Source organism: Nomascus leucogenys, chromosome 23, assembly GCF_006542625.1.
Source record: "Nomascus leucogenys isolate Asia chromosome 23, Asia_NLE_v1, whole genome shotgun sequence".
NCBI lineage: Eukaryota > Metazoa > Chordata > Mammalia > Primates > Hylobatidae > Nomascus > Nomascus leucogenys.
This window is the reverse complement of record NC_044403.1, coordinates 5,583,495-5,604,811: the sequence shown is the minus strand read 5'-3', so window position 1 is coordinate 5,604,811 and position 21,317 is coordinate 5,583,495. Positions and strand designations below refer to the sequence as shown.

The 21,317-nt window shown below is 35.9% G+C and overlaps 1 protein-coding gene across 8 annotated transcripts in view; it reads left to right on the top strand.

Moving 5' to 3' along the window:
- CCDC91 (coiled-coil domain containing 91) overlaps window positions 1-21,317 on the top strand; it is a 356,684-nt gene that overhangs the window by 266,605 nt on the left and 68,762 nt on the right. The gene's annotated exons all lie outside the window — the stretch shown is intronic.

Here is a 21,317-nt window from a genome sequence, read left to right as displayed (position 1 = left end):
GATAATAGCAGAACTGGTGGTGGTGGAGATGGCAATAATTAACAATATTTACTATCATTAATTCAATTCTAAGTGCTGAGCACTTTTCTAATTTTTTTAGATGTTTTATCTCAATTCCTCACAATGACCTTATGAAGTAGGTACTATTATTATCCCCATTGTTGCAGATGGGGAGACTAAAGCTTACAGAGATTGTGTAACTTGTTTTAGGCCATGTGACTTTTTAGAGGAGTCAACAGGCAGTATTCAAATTTAGGCAGCCTAACTCCTGAGGCCTTGTAATTTGCCACTACTCTATTCCATCTTCCTGTGTTCTCACCTTAGTATAAAGTACAGATTTATGTCATTTATCATTTAATGTTTGAAATGATCCTAGGAAACTAATAGATAAGTTCTATAGGCAAAACTTTAAGAAGGTGTTATTTTTATGTATTGTCTATTCTGTAACATTTATGGCGCCTCTGCCATGTTTTGGCACTGTTAGACGTTTCTGACACACAACATTAAGCAAGATAGACAAGGCCCCTGTGCTTTCATAGAGCTTACATTCAAGTTGGAAAAGAGCTATGATAAGCAAGATCATGCCATGTGGTGCTGTGGGCTAGGAAGAAAAAATTCGGGGTTATATATTTAGCTGATAATGGTTGTAGGGGATTTCTTTAGACAATATAGTTAGGAAAGAAGCCAAACTCAGTAAATTTTCATTTCATATAATTCGATTTATATGAAATTCTAGAGAAGACAAAAGTGATATGAGAGAAGACACATCAGTAGTTACAATAACTGGGGGCAGGGGAATTTTTTGAGGGCGATGATAATGTTTTATCATTTATTTTGATTGTGATAGTGCTTATATTTGACAAAACATCAAATTACACACTTAATGTCTGTGAAAATTGTATGTAAGTAATACCTTAATAGAGCTGATTTTTAAAAAAACAAATGACTATCAGAATAACTGACTGGATGGATGGTGATTTTGGATGTAATTTCATTTACTGAGGTGAGAAAAGGTTAAGTAAGTTTCATGGGGTTAAAAAATCTAATTTGTGTGTATTAAATGTGTGATGCTTATTCATGAGCCTAGAGGAAATGTTGAGTAGGCAGTTAGAAATATAGAAATGGAATTCAGGGGAGTTGTCAGGCCTGGAGATAGAAATTTTGGGTTAATAAGTGTATAGTTGTTATTTAAAGCCAAATAAATAAAAAGGAAATGATTTCTGGATAGGGTTCTATGACGTTCTTTTATGGATTGTGTCCATCTTCCACCTAGAAAGAATATGGCCACTTTAGATTAGCTGTGTAATACTGTAAATAGTTTCACACGTAACAGTTGTACTTCAGATGAAATAATGAAAGTGTTACAGTTATTGGTGCTGTCTGTGTCACCCTGTAACCCATGATTGAGTAGCCAGGCATTCATCCAGACTTTCCAGGAAGCTCAGGTCACCACTATGAACAGCAGCTTCTGCCACTTTCTGCTGAGCCCCAGCCTAGATGCAGATGCCCGTGCTCATTCTGTCTTTTAGGTGTTTGGCAGCTAGTTGGGATACATAGACCTGAAGAGACACTCTCCAGGGACCTACAAACTGTTTTGAGTATTAACTGAAGGGACTGACTTTTTAAAAGCTTGGAAGCCATTTTTGAATTCTAAGGTTTAGGTCATTTCACAGCACTCAAATGTTCTTTTAAAGAAAACTAAAAAGAAACCATAATTAACAGCAGTTAATATCTTTCTTTGTCTACTAAGTCACAGTAGAAATTAGGAAATGATCTAGTATGGCAACACAAAAACATTGTGTAACTTAAGCCACCTAAATTATTCCTGAGAAATGAAAAGGGAAAAATCAGCTTCTGCTTTAGAATTTACCTCCAGATTTCCTCTCCGCTAGTACTGGCATTTACTGAGGAGAGAAATGTTAAACTATGACAGAAAACCGAGTACCTAAGGACTGTGGTAGATAATTCTCAGAATTTACTTGAGAGATGTTTTCCTTTGGCCTTGATCGTAAGTTAAGACTAAGTCTTAGTGTTGATTGTAGATTGTACTTTTTTTCTGAGATAATAAGAGGAAAATTTATTACCCTGGCTTATTGATTTTCATATTAAATTAATTCTGGGTCACTTAAAAGTCTTTGTTAAGTAAAGGAAAAGACGTTTGTTATTGACACCAAAGTAGGCAGAAAGAGGATAGTCATTAATTTTGCTGTTCTAGCAAAGTCCTGTAAAAGAACTCCAGTGCATACAGACACTCAAACTATGTCTGACGTTGGAAGCTCTTCATAATAGTTTATAACCACAGCCACTGTAATTTGGGGTTATGTTTTCCCGAGAAGCCACAGACATTACAATCAGTGGTTAAATTTTCCTTAAGAAATTTAGTACTGCCACCTGACCCTTCTTTTAAAAAAGGAAATAGCATTTCTATTTTAGCTTAGCAGGCTAGTTTCACAACCCTGAAATTTTTCTGTGCTGACTTCTTTAGTTTTGATTCATTCATTCATTTTAAAGTTTTTATTTATAATACTTTGATAATAACCTAGACGATAATAAAATCATAATGACATTTTAAATTATCAAATGTATCATATCTATAGAGAAATGATACCTTTTCATCTAAGTCCTTTTTTCCATTATATTTTTTTTCAGTTATAGTCATTCAGTGAGATGTCTATAACACAACATCTGCCAAGTTCTCCAGTCCAGAGAATGAGAATTCATCCTAGATTTTCCCTTTTGTCCTCATTTGCACACCGTTTTTTTTTTTTTTTTTTTTTTGAGATGGAGTCTCACTCTGTCGCCCAGGCTGGAATGCAGTGGTGCTATCTTAGCTCACTGCAACCTCCACCTCCTGGTTTCAAGCAATTCTTCTGCCTCAGCCTCCTGAATAGCTGCAACTACAGGCACACACCACCACACCTGGCTAATTTTTGTATTTTTAGTAGAGATGGGGTTTTACCATATTGGCCAGACTCAAATTATTGGTCTCAAGCTACTGACCTTGTAATCCACCCACCTCACATCCTTTTAATTATCAGAACCTTTCCATCTTACCTGAAAAATAATCCTTAAACATATATGCTTACTTCAAACCTGTTATCTTTGTCTCAATTAATATTCTTATTGCTTACCTTGACCTCCTATATAGACTTCTTTACCTCCAGTTTTATGCCTTTTCAACTTGGAGCGAAAAATGGATATCATTCTCCTACTTTAAATTCTTCCAGTGCCTCCCTGTAGCCTATAAGATAAAAGATAAGATAAAAGTTCAAACTACTTAGCATAAAATATACATCTTTCATTAACCTGGTCTTTACCTGTCTAGCTCATCTTCTGCTGCTCTGTTTCACATTTCACGCTTTTAGAACCAAATGGCTGGTACACATAGTGGGCTATTTTACGGTCTTGGGCCTTGGTTCATACTGCACCATCAGCCTAGAATCCCATTGCTTCCTGACTGGCAAAACCCACTCCTATTTCATAATTCATCATTTTTATCCTCCATAAAACTTTTATTTCCTCCCTACAGATTAAATCAAGTGCTCCTCTTGAGCGTTCAGTATATAACTGTACCACTGCTCAGCCATGTTGTTAGAAAAAGACCTGTTTCTATGTCTTCTCCAATAGATTACAAGCACCTTGAAAGGAGGAGCTGAGTCTTAACAAACTGCAATAGATTATAATATATAGGACCAGCACTGTTTTAAGGAGACATACTAATCTTTAAAAAATCAACTGGGTCTCCAACAACACAATTTGGCTGTTAGAGTTTTGGTAGCTTTTAACTGGAACATTTTACCAAGATTAGAGTTATTTAAAATAGTGCTTCGGATGTTATTATCCCCCTTTTAAAGAAGCATTCATCACACTGTCAGTTGGATGCCAAACTGAACTGATTCTTATTATTGTTACTCAATGAAAAACTTGGAAAATACTCTGAGAGGTCAAGGATAATTACTTTCAGCTTCAGAAAAATGTTTACTTTGAACAACTAGTATATATTTGCTCTACAGTGATGAATGGCTGCATGAATACAAGTAGAATTTTTAGGTCATAGTAAAGTAGTACACTCTTTCACTGGTCAAATGGAAGCATTACATTCAATTATACCATTCATGTAGATTCAAAAGATACCATGTTTTAAAAGAGACATTTCCAAATCAGAATGAGAATGTCTTAGACATTCATTTGTACCTCCTCAGCATCTATTCCTCTGTTCCCAATGTGATCGTTTTATTTTTTAGCGATGTGGTTTAGAGGAAATTTAACCTACTTTCTAATTTACATATAGGTACTTGTTGATCTAGGCTAATAATTATTTTCCATCCCCATGTTCCAAGGATGCATACATAATTTGAGCCAAGCTCTTCAGACTCAATTTGAGGACTTGCCTCCTCAGGTATATAAACTCTGTTGTTCACAGTAAGAAAATGAGGAAATCTTTAAAGCTGTTAGTAATTGTCTTGGGACCATATATGTAGAGCTTTTGAGAAAATAGAAACAACATCATTGGCAGAGCTAAGAACTGAAGAAATTTGCCTCCTGATCACATTGTCATTGTTTGCATACTAGATGGAGCCCACTCTTAAGTTCTTTTATGTTCTCTCATATGAGACTATAACTGCTTTTTTTTTCCCCTCAAGTCAATTTGTGCTGAATTTTCTGTTACTTGTGATCAAAAGAATTTTAACCGATTGTCAAATAAATGTGCTAAGGAGTAAAGAGGGTTAGATTTGAGTCCTAGCTTGTGACTCATGTAATTTTGACCAAGTTTTAAAAATGCGTGAGGCCCACTTTCAGATCTCTAAATGGGATTAATAATACCTGCTTTGCATAGTTGTTGTGAGGCCCTTAGAAACAAGTCAAAAAAGAAAGATAATAGATTGGCGAAAAAGCTTAGAAACCATAGCTGTCATGCAAATGTTAGGTGGTATTGTGACGAAGCAGGAAACCTTGTCAAATACTATTGAAGGAACTGAAGCGTTTAGCCTTGAAAAGAAAAAAAGATAAAGCCACATTCTTCACATATTTGCATACTATATATGCACATGTAAAAATATCAAAGGGATATTATATATAGATAGATATATAGATATAGATATAGATATATCTGTATATATGTGTGTGTGTGTATATGTATATTTTTTAACTTAGCTGAAGAGGGAGAGATAGAAGAAGTAGGTGAAAATTTTTAGCTCACTGCTGTCTTTTGTCTCTTAACCATGGGGATACATTCTGAGAAATGCATCATTGGGAGATTTTATAATGCAAATCTCATAGAGTGTACTTCTAGAAACCTAGGTGGTATAGCCTACCACACACTTAGGTTATTTAGGTATAGTATGTTGCTCCTAGGCTACAAACCCATACAGCATGTTACTGTACTGAGTACTATAGGCAGTTGTAACACAATGATAAGTGTGTATCTAAACAAAAAAAAGAACAGTAAAAATACCTATTATAATCTTAAGACACCAATGTTGAATACACAGTCCCTCACTGACAAAAATATCATCATATGGTGTATGACTGTATAAGCTGAAACTACGAAATCACAGTTGATCTAGCAAAATGTGCATCGTTTTATCCAGGATTGAAAAGATGGATTGGGTGGAAGGTTGAAGAATGTGTGTATTAGAGAATATAATCTCTACTGTCCTTTCCACACTATGGACATCTGTTTCTATTCCTATATTATTATAGGTGCAGGGCAAATTCCTACTTCACAGATTTGTACCCAATTACTAATATTTCAAAAATCTATCATTTTTATAATTTAATTTTAAAAAGTTCTTTTTTCTGAAATAATTACTGTAAAATCCTTTTACAATACATTTAAAATACTTATATTGTTGTTTTATAAGCTTATACTTTGGTTAAGTAGCCTAAGTTTTCTAAATTTCAGGGTATACATGCCTCTCAAAATCATCCCGAGGATTGAATGATAATATACCTGACCATTTTGTTAACTTTTAACCTAAAAATGTAAAGCATGACTTTTATGTTTTTATTTTAATCCTTTTTATATTCTATTTCATTTAGCTCTATGTCTTTCACATACATCTTTGTTGGGGCACAGAATCTTCAGCACCACTAAATTGCAAATAAGGCAGCATAAATTCATTTCATTTACTTAGCACAGTGCCTGGAACATAGTATATGTTGTTCTTGCTAGGATGGCCCCTGTCGTTGTTTACTACTATTATAGTTACTATGTTATTTACTGATGTAATTTTCACATCTAGCGTAGTGCCATGCATAATAAGCAGCAGGTAAACAGATGGTTACTGATGATTACCAAAATGCTGTAGTTTTCCAAACTGTGTATCAAGAGGGGGATGCTGCAATGAATTCATAAGGATGCTGCAAGTTTTTTTTTTTTTTAATCAGAAGGTAATGCAGCAATACTTGAGCTCTTGAAACCAGATGAACTACCAGCTTGTCGATATTTGTTTATGTTACATTTCTTTGTCTTTTATTATATCTTTGTGAAGCTGGCATTTTGGATGTTGCTGAGATAAAAAGCAAGTACTATGCAAAAACCAATGTGGAACAGAGCATGAGAGTGTTGTTATCCCATCTTATTCCAAGGGTTAAGAAGTTGTGCAATGCCTAATATGTACAAAATTCTCATGAGTAAGGAACTATAGTTAAGGATGAAATAAAAATAGTTTCCTTTCAATTTTTATATATTATCTTTTCAAATGGCTAAGTTATCACCTACCTAATTAATATATGGAACAACTAGGTATTTCTTTTGGCCTAGTAGGAGCATGAAAAAAATTACTGAGACAGCAAGAGAGCCATAAACTAAGACAGTTGTAAGAAGCTGTAATCTAGTGTGTACCCATAGAATAAGTTGCTCTGGGAGACACAAGAAATGTAATACATAGTCTCTACTCTTAAGTAGATTTTCTTTGAATTGGGGAAACAAATCCACATGTTCATTCTGATGAACTGTGCATCTGTAGTTTGTACCAGATACTATAGTAGTATTCTAGTCATAAAGACTGTGCTGTGTCATAAATATAGTCTGTGGTTTCAAAGGGATATCAAGTTGGTAAGATAGACAAGTAAACTGATTATTATAATTTTGAGCTGCAGAGTGCTTTGAGAATGATACAATGTAAGGTATTCTATGAGCACATTTGAGGAGTAGTAGATCTACCCACGTTGTGATGTAGAAGGCCTGGAGCATTTCAGGAAAGGCTCCTAGAGATGATGATACTTAAACTGAATCATGAAGAAGGAGAAGTAGGCTTATTAAACAGAGAAGGATGAAGATAAATCATTCCAAGCTTGGAGAGCATGGCATGTCCAGGAAACTGCAGTATTTCCTATATACATGACGTGAGTATTTACTATACACATGAAAACATGGTAGCTTCTACAGAAGTTACAAGTGTGAATGAGACTTTCTCATTGTTTTCAAAGACATTACAATGAACTACAGAAATATGTCAAATTTATAAATTGTTCCAATTTGAGATCGAGTGAAATATTACAAAGTACAACATGTTGAGGCAGTTGAAAACACACAGATGGAAATGAGCACAGTGTTTGGTGGATATCAGTTTGACAAATCGAAATGTTTTTTGGGACAGTATTATAAAACAGAGATGGAATTAATATACATGAGCCAATTATGAGAACATTGAAGTCAAAGAGACAAATTTGGATATAATATTATCACAAATAGAATGCCACCAGAGGCTCCACTGGCACAAAAGGGACAAGAGCTAAATATTTTTTATGGAAGATTAACTGGACAGCCTTAAATGTGATGCACAGAAGCAAGAAAAAGTCTAAACATAAGAATACTCTCTAGAAGTTGCTGGAATACTTGACATGCATGAAGAGGGCAGCGTAGCCCACGTGATGGCAGTTGAAATGGTGAAGAAAGGGCAGATAAACATTTTGAGGGGAAGACTGAACCTGGTGACTGGAAATAGGATATGAAACCAAACATGTCTCTAAGGCTTGAAATTTTGGTGACTGGCAACATTTGCTTCTGATAAATATAATTCAGCATGTCTGTCTCTGGGGATAATAACAAAAATTGACCATTTTGGGGTAATCCTAGTCAGAATAACAATAAATAAACAAAAAACTTTTTTTTGAAGAAGTGTAGCAAGATGGTGGAATAGAAGGCTTCACCCACCATCCTTTCTGCCCGGACACCAGTTTAACATCTACACAGAAAAAGCACCTTTATAAAAACCAAGAAACAAGTGAGCAAACTACTTGATTTTTACTTTATATTGCTGACAGAGACACTGAAGATGTAGGCAAAACACTCTTGAATGTCTGACACCACCCCTCCCCATCCAGAGAGTGTCTCTTTGCCCTGGGGAGGAGAATCAGCAATTGGGAGGCATTGAACTCAGTGCTGCCCTTGGTATACCAGAAAGCAAAACCAGACCAAACTTACCTGACTCCTGCCCACTGAGTGAGCATTTAAATCAGCCTTAGCCAGAGGGGAATCACTGATCCTAGCAGTCAGTAGGAACTTGAGTTCCCCCAAGCCTTACCACCATGGGCTACAGTGCTCTGGGGCCCAAAAGGAATGCAGAAGTCTAGGCCACAAGGACTGCAACACTTAGGCGAGTCCTAGCACAGAACCAGGCCAAAAGTCAGTGGAATGGCGGGGCATGTAACCTACTGAGACACTAGCCAGGATAGCTGAGGTAGTGTGGCATCACCCATCCCCAGCCCCAGGTTGTACAGCTCCCAGCTCCAAAAGAGACCCCTTCCTTCCACTTAAGGAGAGGAGATGTAACAGTAGGGAGGACTTTGTCTTGCATCTTGGATACTAGCTCAGCCACTGCAGGATAGGGCATTGGTCAGAGTCACGAGGCCTCCTTTCCAGGCCCTAGCTCCTGGGCGACATTTCTAGACATATCTTAGGCCAGAAGGGAACCTGCTGCCTTGAAAGGAAGGACCCAGTCCTGACAGGATTTATTCCCTGTCAACTCAAGAGCCTTTGGGCCCTGAATAACCAGCAGCAATACCCAGTTACTACATCAAGGGCCTTGGGTGAGCCTCTGAGACTTGCTGGCTTCAGATGAGGCTCAGCGCATTCCCAGCTGTGGTGGCTAAAGGATGAGACTCCTGCTAGAGAACAGTAGAGGGAAAAGTAAAGGGGACTTTGTCTGGCACCTCAGATACTAGCTCGGTCTCAGTGGGGTAGAGCACCAAGTAGACCTCTAGGGTCCCCAGTTCTAGGACTTGGCTCTTGGATGACATTTCTGGACCAGCCCTGGGCCAGAGGAGGAGTTCATTTTCCTGAAGGGTGAGTCCCAGCCCAGGCAGCATATGCTACAAGCTAATGGAAGAGCCCTTGGGCCTTAAGGGCACATCAGCAGTTATCTGACAGTACTTTCTGTAGGTCTGCAGTACTTCACATAGGCCTGAGGTGGAGTAGCCACTGGGTGAGGCTCCTCTACCTTTGGAAAGGGGAGGGAAGAGTGGGAAGGATTGTACCTTGGGGTTTGAGTTCCATCTCAGCCATAGTATAATGGAACACCAGGTATATGTCTAAGATGTCTAAGGTAAAGACTAGATGACTCTAGTCTTTGGCTCCTGAACAGCACCTCTGGATCTGCCTGAGGCCTAAGGGAACTCACTGCCCTGAAGGGAAGGACACAGGCTTGGCTTGCCTTGCCACCTCCTGATTATAGAGCCCCAGGGCTTTGAGCGAACCTAGGTGGTAGCCAGGCCTTGGGCGAGACTTAATGCTGTGCTGGCTTCAGGTCTGACCCAGCACAGTCCTAGGGGTGGTAGCCCCAGCTCTAGTTGGCTCAGAATAGAGATATAAACTTCATTTGTTTGGGAGAAACTAAGGAATGAGAACAAGAATCTCTGCCTTGTAGTTCGGAGAATTCTTCTGGATCTTGTCCAAAACCATCAAGGCTGTACCTCTATGAGTCTGCAAGAACCATAGCATTACTGCTATTGGGGTCTCCCCTAAAGAAGATCCAGCTTAGATTATAACATCCAAGTTCCTTTCAAATATTTGGAAAGCCTTCCCAAGAAGGATGGATACAAAAAAGCCCAGACTGCAAAGAACTAAAATAAATACCTAACTCTTCAGTGCCTAGACACAGACAAACATCTGCAAGTGTCAAGATAACCCAGGAAAACATGACCTCACCAAATGAACTAAATAAGACACCAGAGACCAATTCTGGAGATACAGAGATGTGATCTTTCAGACAGGGAATTCAAAATGGCTGTTTTGAGGAAACTCAAATTCAAGATAGCACAGAAAACGAATTCAGAATTCTATCAGGTAAATTTAACAAAGATTGAAATAGTTAAAAACAATCAAGCAGAAACTCTGGAATTGAAAATGCAGTTGGCATACTGAAGAATGCATCAGAGCCTTTTAATAGCAGAACTGACAAAGCAGAAAAAAAGAATTACTGCACTTGAAGACAGGCTATTTAATAGCAGAATTGATCAAACAGAAGAAATTACTGAGCTTGAAAACAGGCTATACACAAAGGAGACAAAAGAATAAAAAACAGTGAAGTATGCCTCCAGGATTTAGAAAATAGCCTCAAAGGGGCAAACCTAAGAGTTATTGGCCCTAAAGAGGAGATAGACAAAGAGATAGGGATAGAAAGTTTATTCAAAGGTATAATAACAGAAATTCCCAAACCTAGAGAAAGATATCAATATCCAAGCTCAAAAAGTTTATAGAACACTAAGCAAATTTAATCCAAAGAAGACTGCACCTCAAGGCGTTTAATAATCCAACTCCCAAAGGTCAAGGATAAAGAAAGTATCCTAAAAGCAGCAAGAGAGAATAAACAAATAACATATAATGGAGCTCCAATATGTCTGGCAGCAGATTTTTCAGTGGAAACTTTACAGGCCAGGAGAGTGTGGCATGGCATATTTAAAGTGCTAAAGGAAATAAACTTTTACCCTAGAATAGTACATTCAGCAAAATTATCCTTCAGTCATGAAGGAGGAATAAATGCTTTCTCAGACAAAAGCTATGGGATTTTATCAACACAGGACCTGTCCTATAAGAAATGTTAAAGGGAGTACTTCAGTCAGAAAGAAAATGACCTTTATGAGCAATAAGAAATCATCTGAATGTGCAAAACTCTCTGGTAATAGTAAGTACACAGAAAAATACAGAGTAATATAACACTGTAACTTTGGTGTGTAAACTTTTATCCTAAGGAGAAAGAATAAACAATGAACCAATCAAAAATAACGACTACAAGAAGTTTTCAAGACATAATACAATAAGTTATAATAACAAAAAGCTAGTAACTGTGGGGATGAAGTTAAGGCAAAGTATTTTCTTTTTCCTTGATTGTTTATTTGTGCAAACAATTTTAAGTTGTTATGAGCTGAAAATAATGAGTTCTAAGATAGTATTTGCAAGCCTCATGGTAACTCTAACCAAAAAACATACAATGAACACACAAAAAGTAAAAATTAAGAAAACAAATCATATCACCAGAGAAAATCATCTTCACTAAAAGGAGGGAAAGAAAGGAGGAAGAGGAGACTACAAAACAACCACACACACACAAAAAGGCCAGAGTAAGCCCTTATTATCAGGAATGACATTTAATATAAATAGACTAAACTCTCTAATCAAAAGCTATAAACTGGCTGAATGTATTTTTAAAAAGACCCCTTGATCTGTTGCGTATAAGAAACACACTTCATGTATAAAGTCACACATAGACTGAAGAAAAAGGGATGGAAAAAGATAATCCATGCCAATGGAAACCAAAAATAAGCAGGAGTAGCTGTGCTTAGACAAAATGCATTTCAAAACAAAAATTATAAGAAGAGACAAAGGTCACTATGTAATGAAAAAGGAATCAATTAAGCAAAAGGATATAACAGTTTTAAATATATATTCACCCAGCACTGGAGCACCCAGGTATATAAAGCAAATATTAGAGCTAAAGAGAGAGAGAGAGAGACTCCAGTAAAATAGTAGCGGAAGACGTCAATAGCCCACCTTTAGTACTGGACACATCTTCCACAAAGAAATCAACAAATCAACACTGGAGTTAATATATACTATAAAGCAAATTGATCTAATAGATATTTACAGAACATTTTATTCAAAGGTTACAGAATTCACATTCTTCTCAGCACATATATCATTCTCCAGGACAGACCGTATTTAAAAATTACAAAATAAGTTTTAAAACATTTTTAACAATTTGAATAATATCAAGCATCTTCTCTGACCAAAGTGGAATAAAACTAGAAATCAATAACAAGAGGAATTTTGGAAACTACACAAATACATGAAAAGGAAACAGTATACTCCTCAGTGATCAGTGTGTCAATGAAGAAATTTCAGAAGGAAATTGAAGCATATAATGGAAATGCAACATACCAAAACCTGTGTGTTACAGCAAAAGCAGTACTAAGAGTGTAGTTGATAGCTGTAAGTGCCTACATCAAAAAAGAAAAATTTCAAATAAACAACAATGCATCTTAACTAGAAAAGGAGGAGCAAACCAAACTCAAAATTAGTGAAAGAAAAGAAATAATAAAAATCAGAGCAGAAATCAATGAAACTGACATGAAGAAAACAATACCAAAGATCAATGAAACAAAAAAGTTGAGTTTTTTGAAAAGTTAAACAAAACAGACAAATCTTTTGCCAGACTAAGAAACAAAGAGATGATCCAAATAAAATCAGAGATGAAAAAGGAGACACTACATCTGGTATCTCATCTAGTATCTATGCTACGTCTGGTATCTCCTAGTGGCTACTAGGAGCAACTGTTTGCCCATAAATCAGAAAATGTAGAAGAAATTGACAAATTTCTAGGTACATGCAACCTACCAAGATGGAATCATGAAGAAATTTAAAGCCTGAACGGATGAATACGAAGTAAGGAGATTAAAGCTGTAAGAAAAAGTCTCTCAGTAAAGAAAAGCCTGGGAACCTGATGGCTTCACTGCTGAATTTCACCAAGCATTTAAATCAGAACTAATACCAATCCTTCTCAAACTATTCCAGTTAATAGAGGAGGATGGAATACTTCCTAACTCATTCTGTGAGGCCAGTATTACCCAATATCAAAACCAAACAAAGGCACCAAAAGAAAGAAAACTACAAGTCAATATCTCTGTTAAATATTGATGCAAAAATCCTAAACAAAATATTAGCAAACCAAATGCAGCAATATATTAAATGATTATTCATCATGACCAAGTGAGATTAACCTTTGGGATGCAAGGATGGTTAACAAATGGAAGTGAATTAGTGTGATACAAAATATTGACCAAATGGAGGACAAAAACCATTTGATCATTTCAATCGATGTTGAAAAAGCATTTGATGAAATTCACCATTTCTTCATGATAAAAACCCTTAAAAAACTGGGTATAGTAGGAACATACTTCAATATAATAAAAGTTACATATGACAGACCCTCAGCTGGTATCATACTGAATGGGGAAAACTGAAAGCCTATATTCTTAGATCTGGAACACAACAGGGATGCCACTGTCATCACTCTTATTCATCATAGTACTGGAAGCCCTAGCTAGAGTAGTCAGACAAGAAAAAGAATAAAAGGCATCCAAACTGGAAAGGGAGAAGTCAAATTATTTTTTTTTTTGCAGATGATTTTATCTTATATTTGGAAAAAACCTAAAGATTCTACTGAAAAAACTATTAGAACTGATTTCAAAATTCAGTAAAGTTGCAGGATACAAAATCAACATACAAAAGTCAGTAGCATTTCTATATGCTAAATGAACAATCTGAAAAAGAAAACAAGTAATACCATTTACAGTAGGTACAAATAAAACTAAATGTTTAGGAATTAACCTAACCAAACAAGTGAAAGAGCTCCACAATAAAAACTATAAAACACTGATGAAAGAAATTGAAGAGGACACCAAAAAATGGAAAGATATTCTGCATCCATGGATTGAAAGAATAAATATTGTTAAAATGTCCGTATTTCCCAAAGCAATCTGTGGATTTAATGTAATCTCCATCAAAGTACAAATTACATTCTTCACAGAAATAGAAAAAAAAATCCTGTAATTTATATGGAATCACAAAAGTCTCAGAATAGCCAAAGCTATCCTAAGCAAAAAGAACAAAAACTAGAGAAATCACATTACCTGATTTCAGATTATATTGCAGAGCTATAGTAACCAAAGCAGCATGGTACTGGCATAAAATCAGACACACAGACCAATGGAACAGAATAGAGAACCCAGAAATAAATCCACACACCCACAGTGAACTCATTTTTGACAAAGGTGCCGGGAACATATACTGAGGAAAAGACAGTCTCTTCAGTAAATTGTGCTGGGAAAACTGGATAGCTGTATACAGAAGAAGTAAACTAGGCCCCCATCTCTTGCCGTATACAGAAGTCAAAATGGATTGAAGACTTAAATCTAAGACCTCAAACTATGAAACCACTTCAAGAAAACATTAGGAAAACTCTCCAAAACATTGAACTGGGCAAATATTTCTTGAGTATTACCCTACAAGCACAAGCAACCAAAACAAAAATGGACAAATGGGATCACATCAAGTTAAAAAGCTTCTGTATGGCAACGGAAACAGTCAACAAAATGAAGAGACAACCCACAGAATGAAAGCAAATATTTGCAAACTACCCATCTGACAAGAGATTAATAAACACAATATATAAGGAGTTCAAACAACCCTATAGGAAACAATCTAATAATCCAGTTAAAAAATAGAAAAAACATTTGAATAGATGTTTCTCAAAAGAAGACATACAAATGGCAAAAACACATATGAAAAGATGTTCAACATCATTGACCATCAGAAAAATGCAGATAAAAACTGCAGTGAAATATAATCTCACCCCAGTTAAAATGGCTTGTATCCAGAAGACATGCAAGAACAAATGCCTGGCAAGAATGTGGAGAAAGGGGAACCCTCATACACTATTGGTGGGAATGTAAATTCGTACAACCATGGAGAAGGGTTTGGAGGTTCCTCAAAAATCAAAAATAGAACTACCGTAGGATCCAGCCATCCCACTCCTGGATATATACCTGAAAGAAAGAAAATTAGTGTATCAATGAAATACTTGCATTCCTCTGTTTGTTGCAGCACTGTTTACAATAGCCAAGATTTGGAAGCAACTTAAGTGTTCATCAATAGATGAATAGATTTAAAAAAAGTGGTACTTACACACAGCAAGTACTATTCAGCCATAGAAATGAATTATGTCATCATTTGTAATAACATGAATGGAACTGGAGTTCCTAATGTGAAGTGAAATAAGCCAGGCACAGAAAGACATACATTACATATTCTCACTCATTTGTGAAATCTAAAAATCAAAACAATTGAACCCATGGAAATAGATAGTGGAAGGATGGTTACCAGAGGATGGGAAAAGAGTGTAAAAATCCAAAGAAATGAAAAATAGAAATGAAAAGATCAGAAAATTAGACAATCAATTCAAGAAGTTCTTCACATAATTTTGAAGAAAAAAATACAATGCAGGAAATCATAATACTATGTTACTATCTCATGAAGGTAAATCTGGAATTAAAGAACATGAATTTCTAGATTGTAAGACATGAGTTTCTAGATAGGCCTGTAACTAGGTTCATCATGAAATTTTTGAGGAACAGAGCCAAGATACATAAAAGTTCTCAGAGGGAAAAAACAATTTGCAAATTATGAAGACTCAGAATATAATTAGGCTTCTCAATAACCTATGAAATTCTGCAAAATATTTCAACCTAAGTACCTATACTTGACCAAACTATCAATTATGTGTGAAGGTACAATAAAGACATTTTACAGAGAAACTAGATATCGAAACTTTTACATCTCATATATTTTTCTCAGGAATCTCCTGGAGGAGGTACTCTACCACAGCAAAGTGTAAACCAAGAAGAAATAATCCACTGGGATCTAGAAAGCTGGGAGATTAAATTCAAGGAATATATAGGGAACCCTCAAGAATAGGACTGAGGGAGATCCCACAATGGACATTTATTTAACAGACCTAGAGAACAACCAGTCCAGTTTGGAGATAGGTCAAGGAGTTCTATCTCCAAGAAGACAAACAGAACATTTCGTATCTTTAAGCATATTGAGAAGATATATACAACTAGGAGAGAATTTGGGCATTAACTTATAATAATTTACTCAGGCCAATATAATATAGCTGAAGTGACATTGTTTCGTTTCTTTTCTTTTTTTTTTTTTTTTTTTTTTTTTTGAGGTGGGGTCTTGATCTGTCACCCAGACTGGAGTGCAGTGGCGCAATCTCAGCTCACTGCAACCTCCGCCTCCCGGGTTCAAGCAGTTCTCGTACCTCAGCCTCCCTGAGTAGCTGGGACTACAGGCGTCTGCCATCACACCTGGCTAATTTTTGAATTTTTAGTAGAGATGGGGTTTTGCCATGTTGACCAGGCTGGTCTCGAACTCCTGCCCTCAATTGATCAGCCCACCTCATCCTCCCAAAGTTCTGGGATTACAGGCATGAGCCACCACGCCCAGCCCATTGTTTCATTTCTGAGATCATGTCTTAAGTGGCCTTACATGCTTTCACACTTTGTTTTGAAACCCTCTTCAGCTTCCATGTGAAAAATCTTAAACTAGTCTATTGGAGAATGGGAGACCACAGAAGGAAGAGACAAGCACTCCTATCTGAAGCCATTCTAATAGTAGCCAGCTACATTAGATTGAGTGGCTGATTGCAGATACATGAAAGAGCCCAGCCAAGACAAAAAAGAACTGCACAGCTTAGCCCCTCCCAGATTGCCACCTTGCAGAATGATGACCTAAATCAGGGATTGGCAGACTTTTTCTGCAAAGGTCAAGATAGAAGGCTTTATGGGCTAAGAGGCTTAATTGAGAATATTACATAGGTGCTTATATAATGAGAAAAAAATTAACAATTTTTATTGAAATTAAAAATATATTAATAATGGATTACAATTTTTAATATAGATCTAATGAAAAGAGTAGAATTCTCTTTGGGGTAAGAGTTAAAAATTCCACCCAGTGTGCTAGTATTTGAAATGAGTGATCTAGGGAGGGAAATGGTGCTCTCTGTTTATTGAAATAGTAATCAGGTACCTAAGAGATTTCAGAATTGCAAATACAGAAAGCTAAAATTCTGTAAAACTACACTTCTCAGGCAGTCATGATATTTTCAGCTACAATAGTGTATCATGAAATGGAATGAATGCCACATCCCCATCAAAAAGTGGGCGAAGGATAGGAACAGACATTCCTCAAAAGAAGACATTTATGCAGCCAACAGGCACATGAAAAAATGCTCATCATCACTGGCCATCAGAGAAATGCAAATCAAAACCGCAGTGAGATACCATCTCACACCAGTTAGAATGGTGATCATTAAAAAGTCAGGAAGCAACAGGTGCTGGAGAGGATGTGGAGAAATAGGAACACTTTTACACTGTTGGTGGGACTGTAAATTAGTTCAACCATCGTGGAAGACAGTGTGGTGATCCCTCAAGGATCTAGAACTAGAAATACCATTTGACCCAGCCATCCCATTACTGGGTATATACCTAAAGGATTGTAAATCATGCTGCTATAAAGACACATGCACATGTATGTTTATTGTGGCACTATTCACAATAGCAAAGACTTGGAACCAATCCAAATATCCATGAATGACAGACTGGATTAAGAAAATGTGGCACATCATATACACCATGGAATACTATACAGCCATGAAAAAGGAAGAGTTCATGTCCTTTGTAGGGACATGGATGAAGCTGGAAACCATCATTCTAAGCAAACTATCACAAGGACAGAAAACCAAACACCCACATGTTCTCACTCATAGGTGGGAATTGAACAATGAGAACACTTGGACACATGATGGGGAACATCACACAGTGGGGCCTGTCATGGGGTTGGTGGAGGGGGGAAGGATAGCATTAGGAGATATACCTAATGTAAATGATGGGTTAATGGGTGCAGCACACCAACATGGCACATGTATACATATGTAACAAACCTGCACGTTGTGCACATGTACCCTAGAACTTAAAGTATAATAAAAAAATGTAAAAAAAAAATAAATGAAACTGTTCTATTTGTACATTGAGATTACAAACACAGATACAAATTTATGGCATATATACCCTAGATCAGAGGTGGCTGTGGACATACGATGATACTATATGAGTAATACTTTGCCCATTTAGGACGGAAATGAAAATGTGTCTATTCTTTTCTTTGTTTAGACCAATGTTTAAGAGTTAGCAGCTTTTGAGGATGTTGTGCTAATGAGCTAGCCTATTTACTTTTGATATATCATTTGGGGTGAGGCAAGGATGACTATGTATGAGATTAATAAAGACTGTGTTTTCTGACTCATGTAAAGACTATACAAGTGGCAAGAAAAGCAACCAATCTACATGCTATTATTGGTAGCTCTTTACATCTTGGGTTGCTGACATCAGCCTTAAGCCTTCAGGGTCCCCAATACCTGGTCCCAGCCTTCCTTTCTTTCCACTTTTCCCAAGAGAGCCTTCATCTGTAGCCAGAAGCCTCAAACTTACACTCAGGTTCTGTTTTTGCGCTCTTGTACCCAATGTCATATAAACTATTATTCCTAAATAACATTCAACTTGAGCTACTTCTACAGATCTCTCAGTCTTCATCTTCTTTCCACACATGAAACACCTATTAAACCTCAAGTCAGAACTCACCTATTTTTTTAAGGCTTTCTGTGACCATTGTAGACATTGTGATATCTCCTTCCTTATAACTCAAACTAGTGTTACCACCACTCATTAACCACAATGTCCTTTAAGATCTCTTTTAGTATACGGTTATTTCAGTTTCTGTGCATTTGTATTTTATTTTCACAAATAAATTGGAAACTCATCAAGAGATGGACAAATATAGCTTTCAGTATTTGGGACTATTTTTTACACAAAATAGGTATTTAGGACATATTTGACAAATGAATGCGTGAACAGAGTTTGCTACCAACCACAAACTAGAACCCAGCATAACGTGTGTATCTTATCTTTGCACCTCTAGTTTATCGCTCATTTTCTAAGGTGCATTTCTACAACCACATGTAACTTTCAGAATAGTACATGATTAGATAACATGCATGTATTTTGTGTAGAAACAAAAAATAAGTAAAACATAGAATTTCCCCAGAAAATTAAACAACCACATAGTACTATGGTTTACAACCCACAGGCCAGAATTCAGTTAGTTGGTGATACTTGTTTTCTGTAAATAACTGAGCTATGTTTACAGTCCTTAACAAAATTGCCCTGATAAAGGGCAGACAACCACAGGCATTTCACTGGTTCATGATCCTGTGAATACTGAAATGTATGGTAGATTTAATGGATACTAAAGCATAACTATACTTTTAAGCAATAAAGAGAAATTATAACATCTTATGTAAAATATCATATAAGCTTTTAGCCCTGAATGACATTCAACATGACCTATTTAATCATAACAGCATAAAAACTGATTCCAGTCATTTACTTTTAAAAAATAGTATATGGAACTTTCTCCACATTTGAACACCAGTTAGATAATCATTTGGGTAGGATGTTTCTGCATATATTTTTAGATAAAAACATTCCAATATGACTGATGTATTTTCACAAATACAGCGTAACATATGTGCAGTTGAGTACCTTTCATTCCAAACTATTCACCTTAGGATAGTGTTTCTCAACTGGAAGCCATCTAGTGGGTAGATACTAGGTATGCTGCTTACACACAGAATGCTCCCTTACAGCAAAGGATTGTCAGTAGTTCCAAGGTTGAGAAACCCTTCCTTAAAGAATATACCATGTTCAGTGGTGGTGTTATCACTAAAATATTTTGGAAAATACTTTTCAGAATTTCCTGTTTGAATGTACTTATTGGTGGCAACTGTTCATTCCTTGCAAGCTATGTTTTATTTCAGATTAATTCTCATGACTCCCAGGAATGATATATTTAATTTATGGAACCAACAAAACATGCAAGCAGATATTCACATACCACTTGCATACATGCAAACAAAATTTATTAATCAATTCTTACTAATTCAGAATTGGGCCTGATTAGAAAGTGGAAGGCTTAAACTTTACTTTTGTATAACATTCAAAGGAATAATTTATACATGAGCAGTTTTTCAGGATGAGCTTCACAACCTTGACTGTCACTTAACTCCCAACTGGGGAGTATAGAATCAAGTGAAATTTTGTACTGTAAATGGTCTTTTGCCAGCTCAAAAACAAGAAATGGTAGAGCCTCAAAAATATCAACTGAGAAGGTATTAATAATATAAACACTCAGCTCCCTCAAAAGTGTTAACTGAATAACTTTCACTAACTCTTCATGTTTTTCTGGTTATAGCCCATTTATTTAAATTGATGCTTTTGCTTTTAATTAACATGCTTCTTGTGACAGTTTTTTATCTGCAGTTGTAAAATTTCAAAAGCCCTGAAAACTTAGGATTTTTGTAACTCACCTGTTAGCAAAACCTGACTTGAACTAATGTGAAGGTATTTATACTTTTAATTTACTCATATAATGTGAATATTCATATTCTTCACTACAGAATTATTAACATGTTGTATTTCAGAGAGCTTAGTATGTATGTAATATTTTTACCTTTCTAAATTTGAATAACTTCAAATTCTAAATTCGCAAGTGTGAAGTCTATAAGAATTATAATAGCAGATGCTGAATAGTTTTATTCTCATGTTTTTCTTTTATAAATTGCTATAGTTTTTCAACTTTAATCTTTTGAAATAATTATGGAAACAACTTTGTACTCTATCAGTGGAACCAACATTTAATGTACTCAGTGATTGAAAATAAAATAGTAAAATTTTTCAAAGACTTTCAGAATTTTCAGTTAATTTTATAAGGAAGGGAATAAAAAATAAGTATACCAGTATTAAAGTGATAGATGATATAATCAAGCAAATGACAAGAGAAAACGTGTATTGCCAATATTTTTATAAATTAAATGCTCAACATCACATGGTAATCTTTTAAGAGTACAGGGTAAAATTAGATGTCATTTTCCCCAAGTAAGCAAAGATTCTAAAAACCGATGAAAATAAACGTTATCAAGGATGCAAGAAAATAGCCATTCCTATGGGCTTCTTATAAGAAGAAATTTGTACAAAATGTCAAAAGATATATTGAGTTTAAATCCTTTGGCCAAAAATGATTCCACTTTTTGAATTGATCCAAAGTAAATATCTGCAATGTAGCACAAAGATACATATGTGGATGTTTGTCACTGCTGTATTTTATTTAAAATGACCAGATTACCCATGATTAAAAA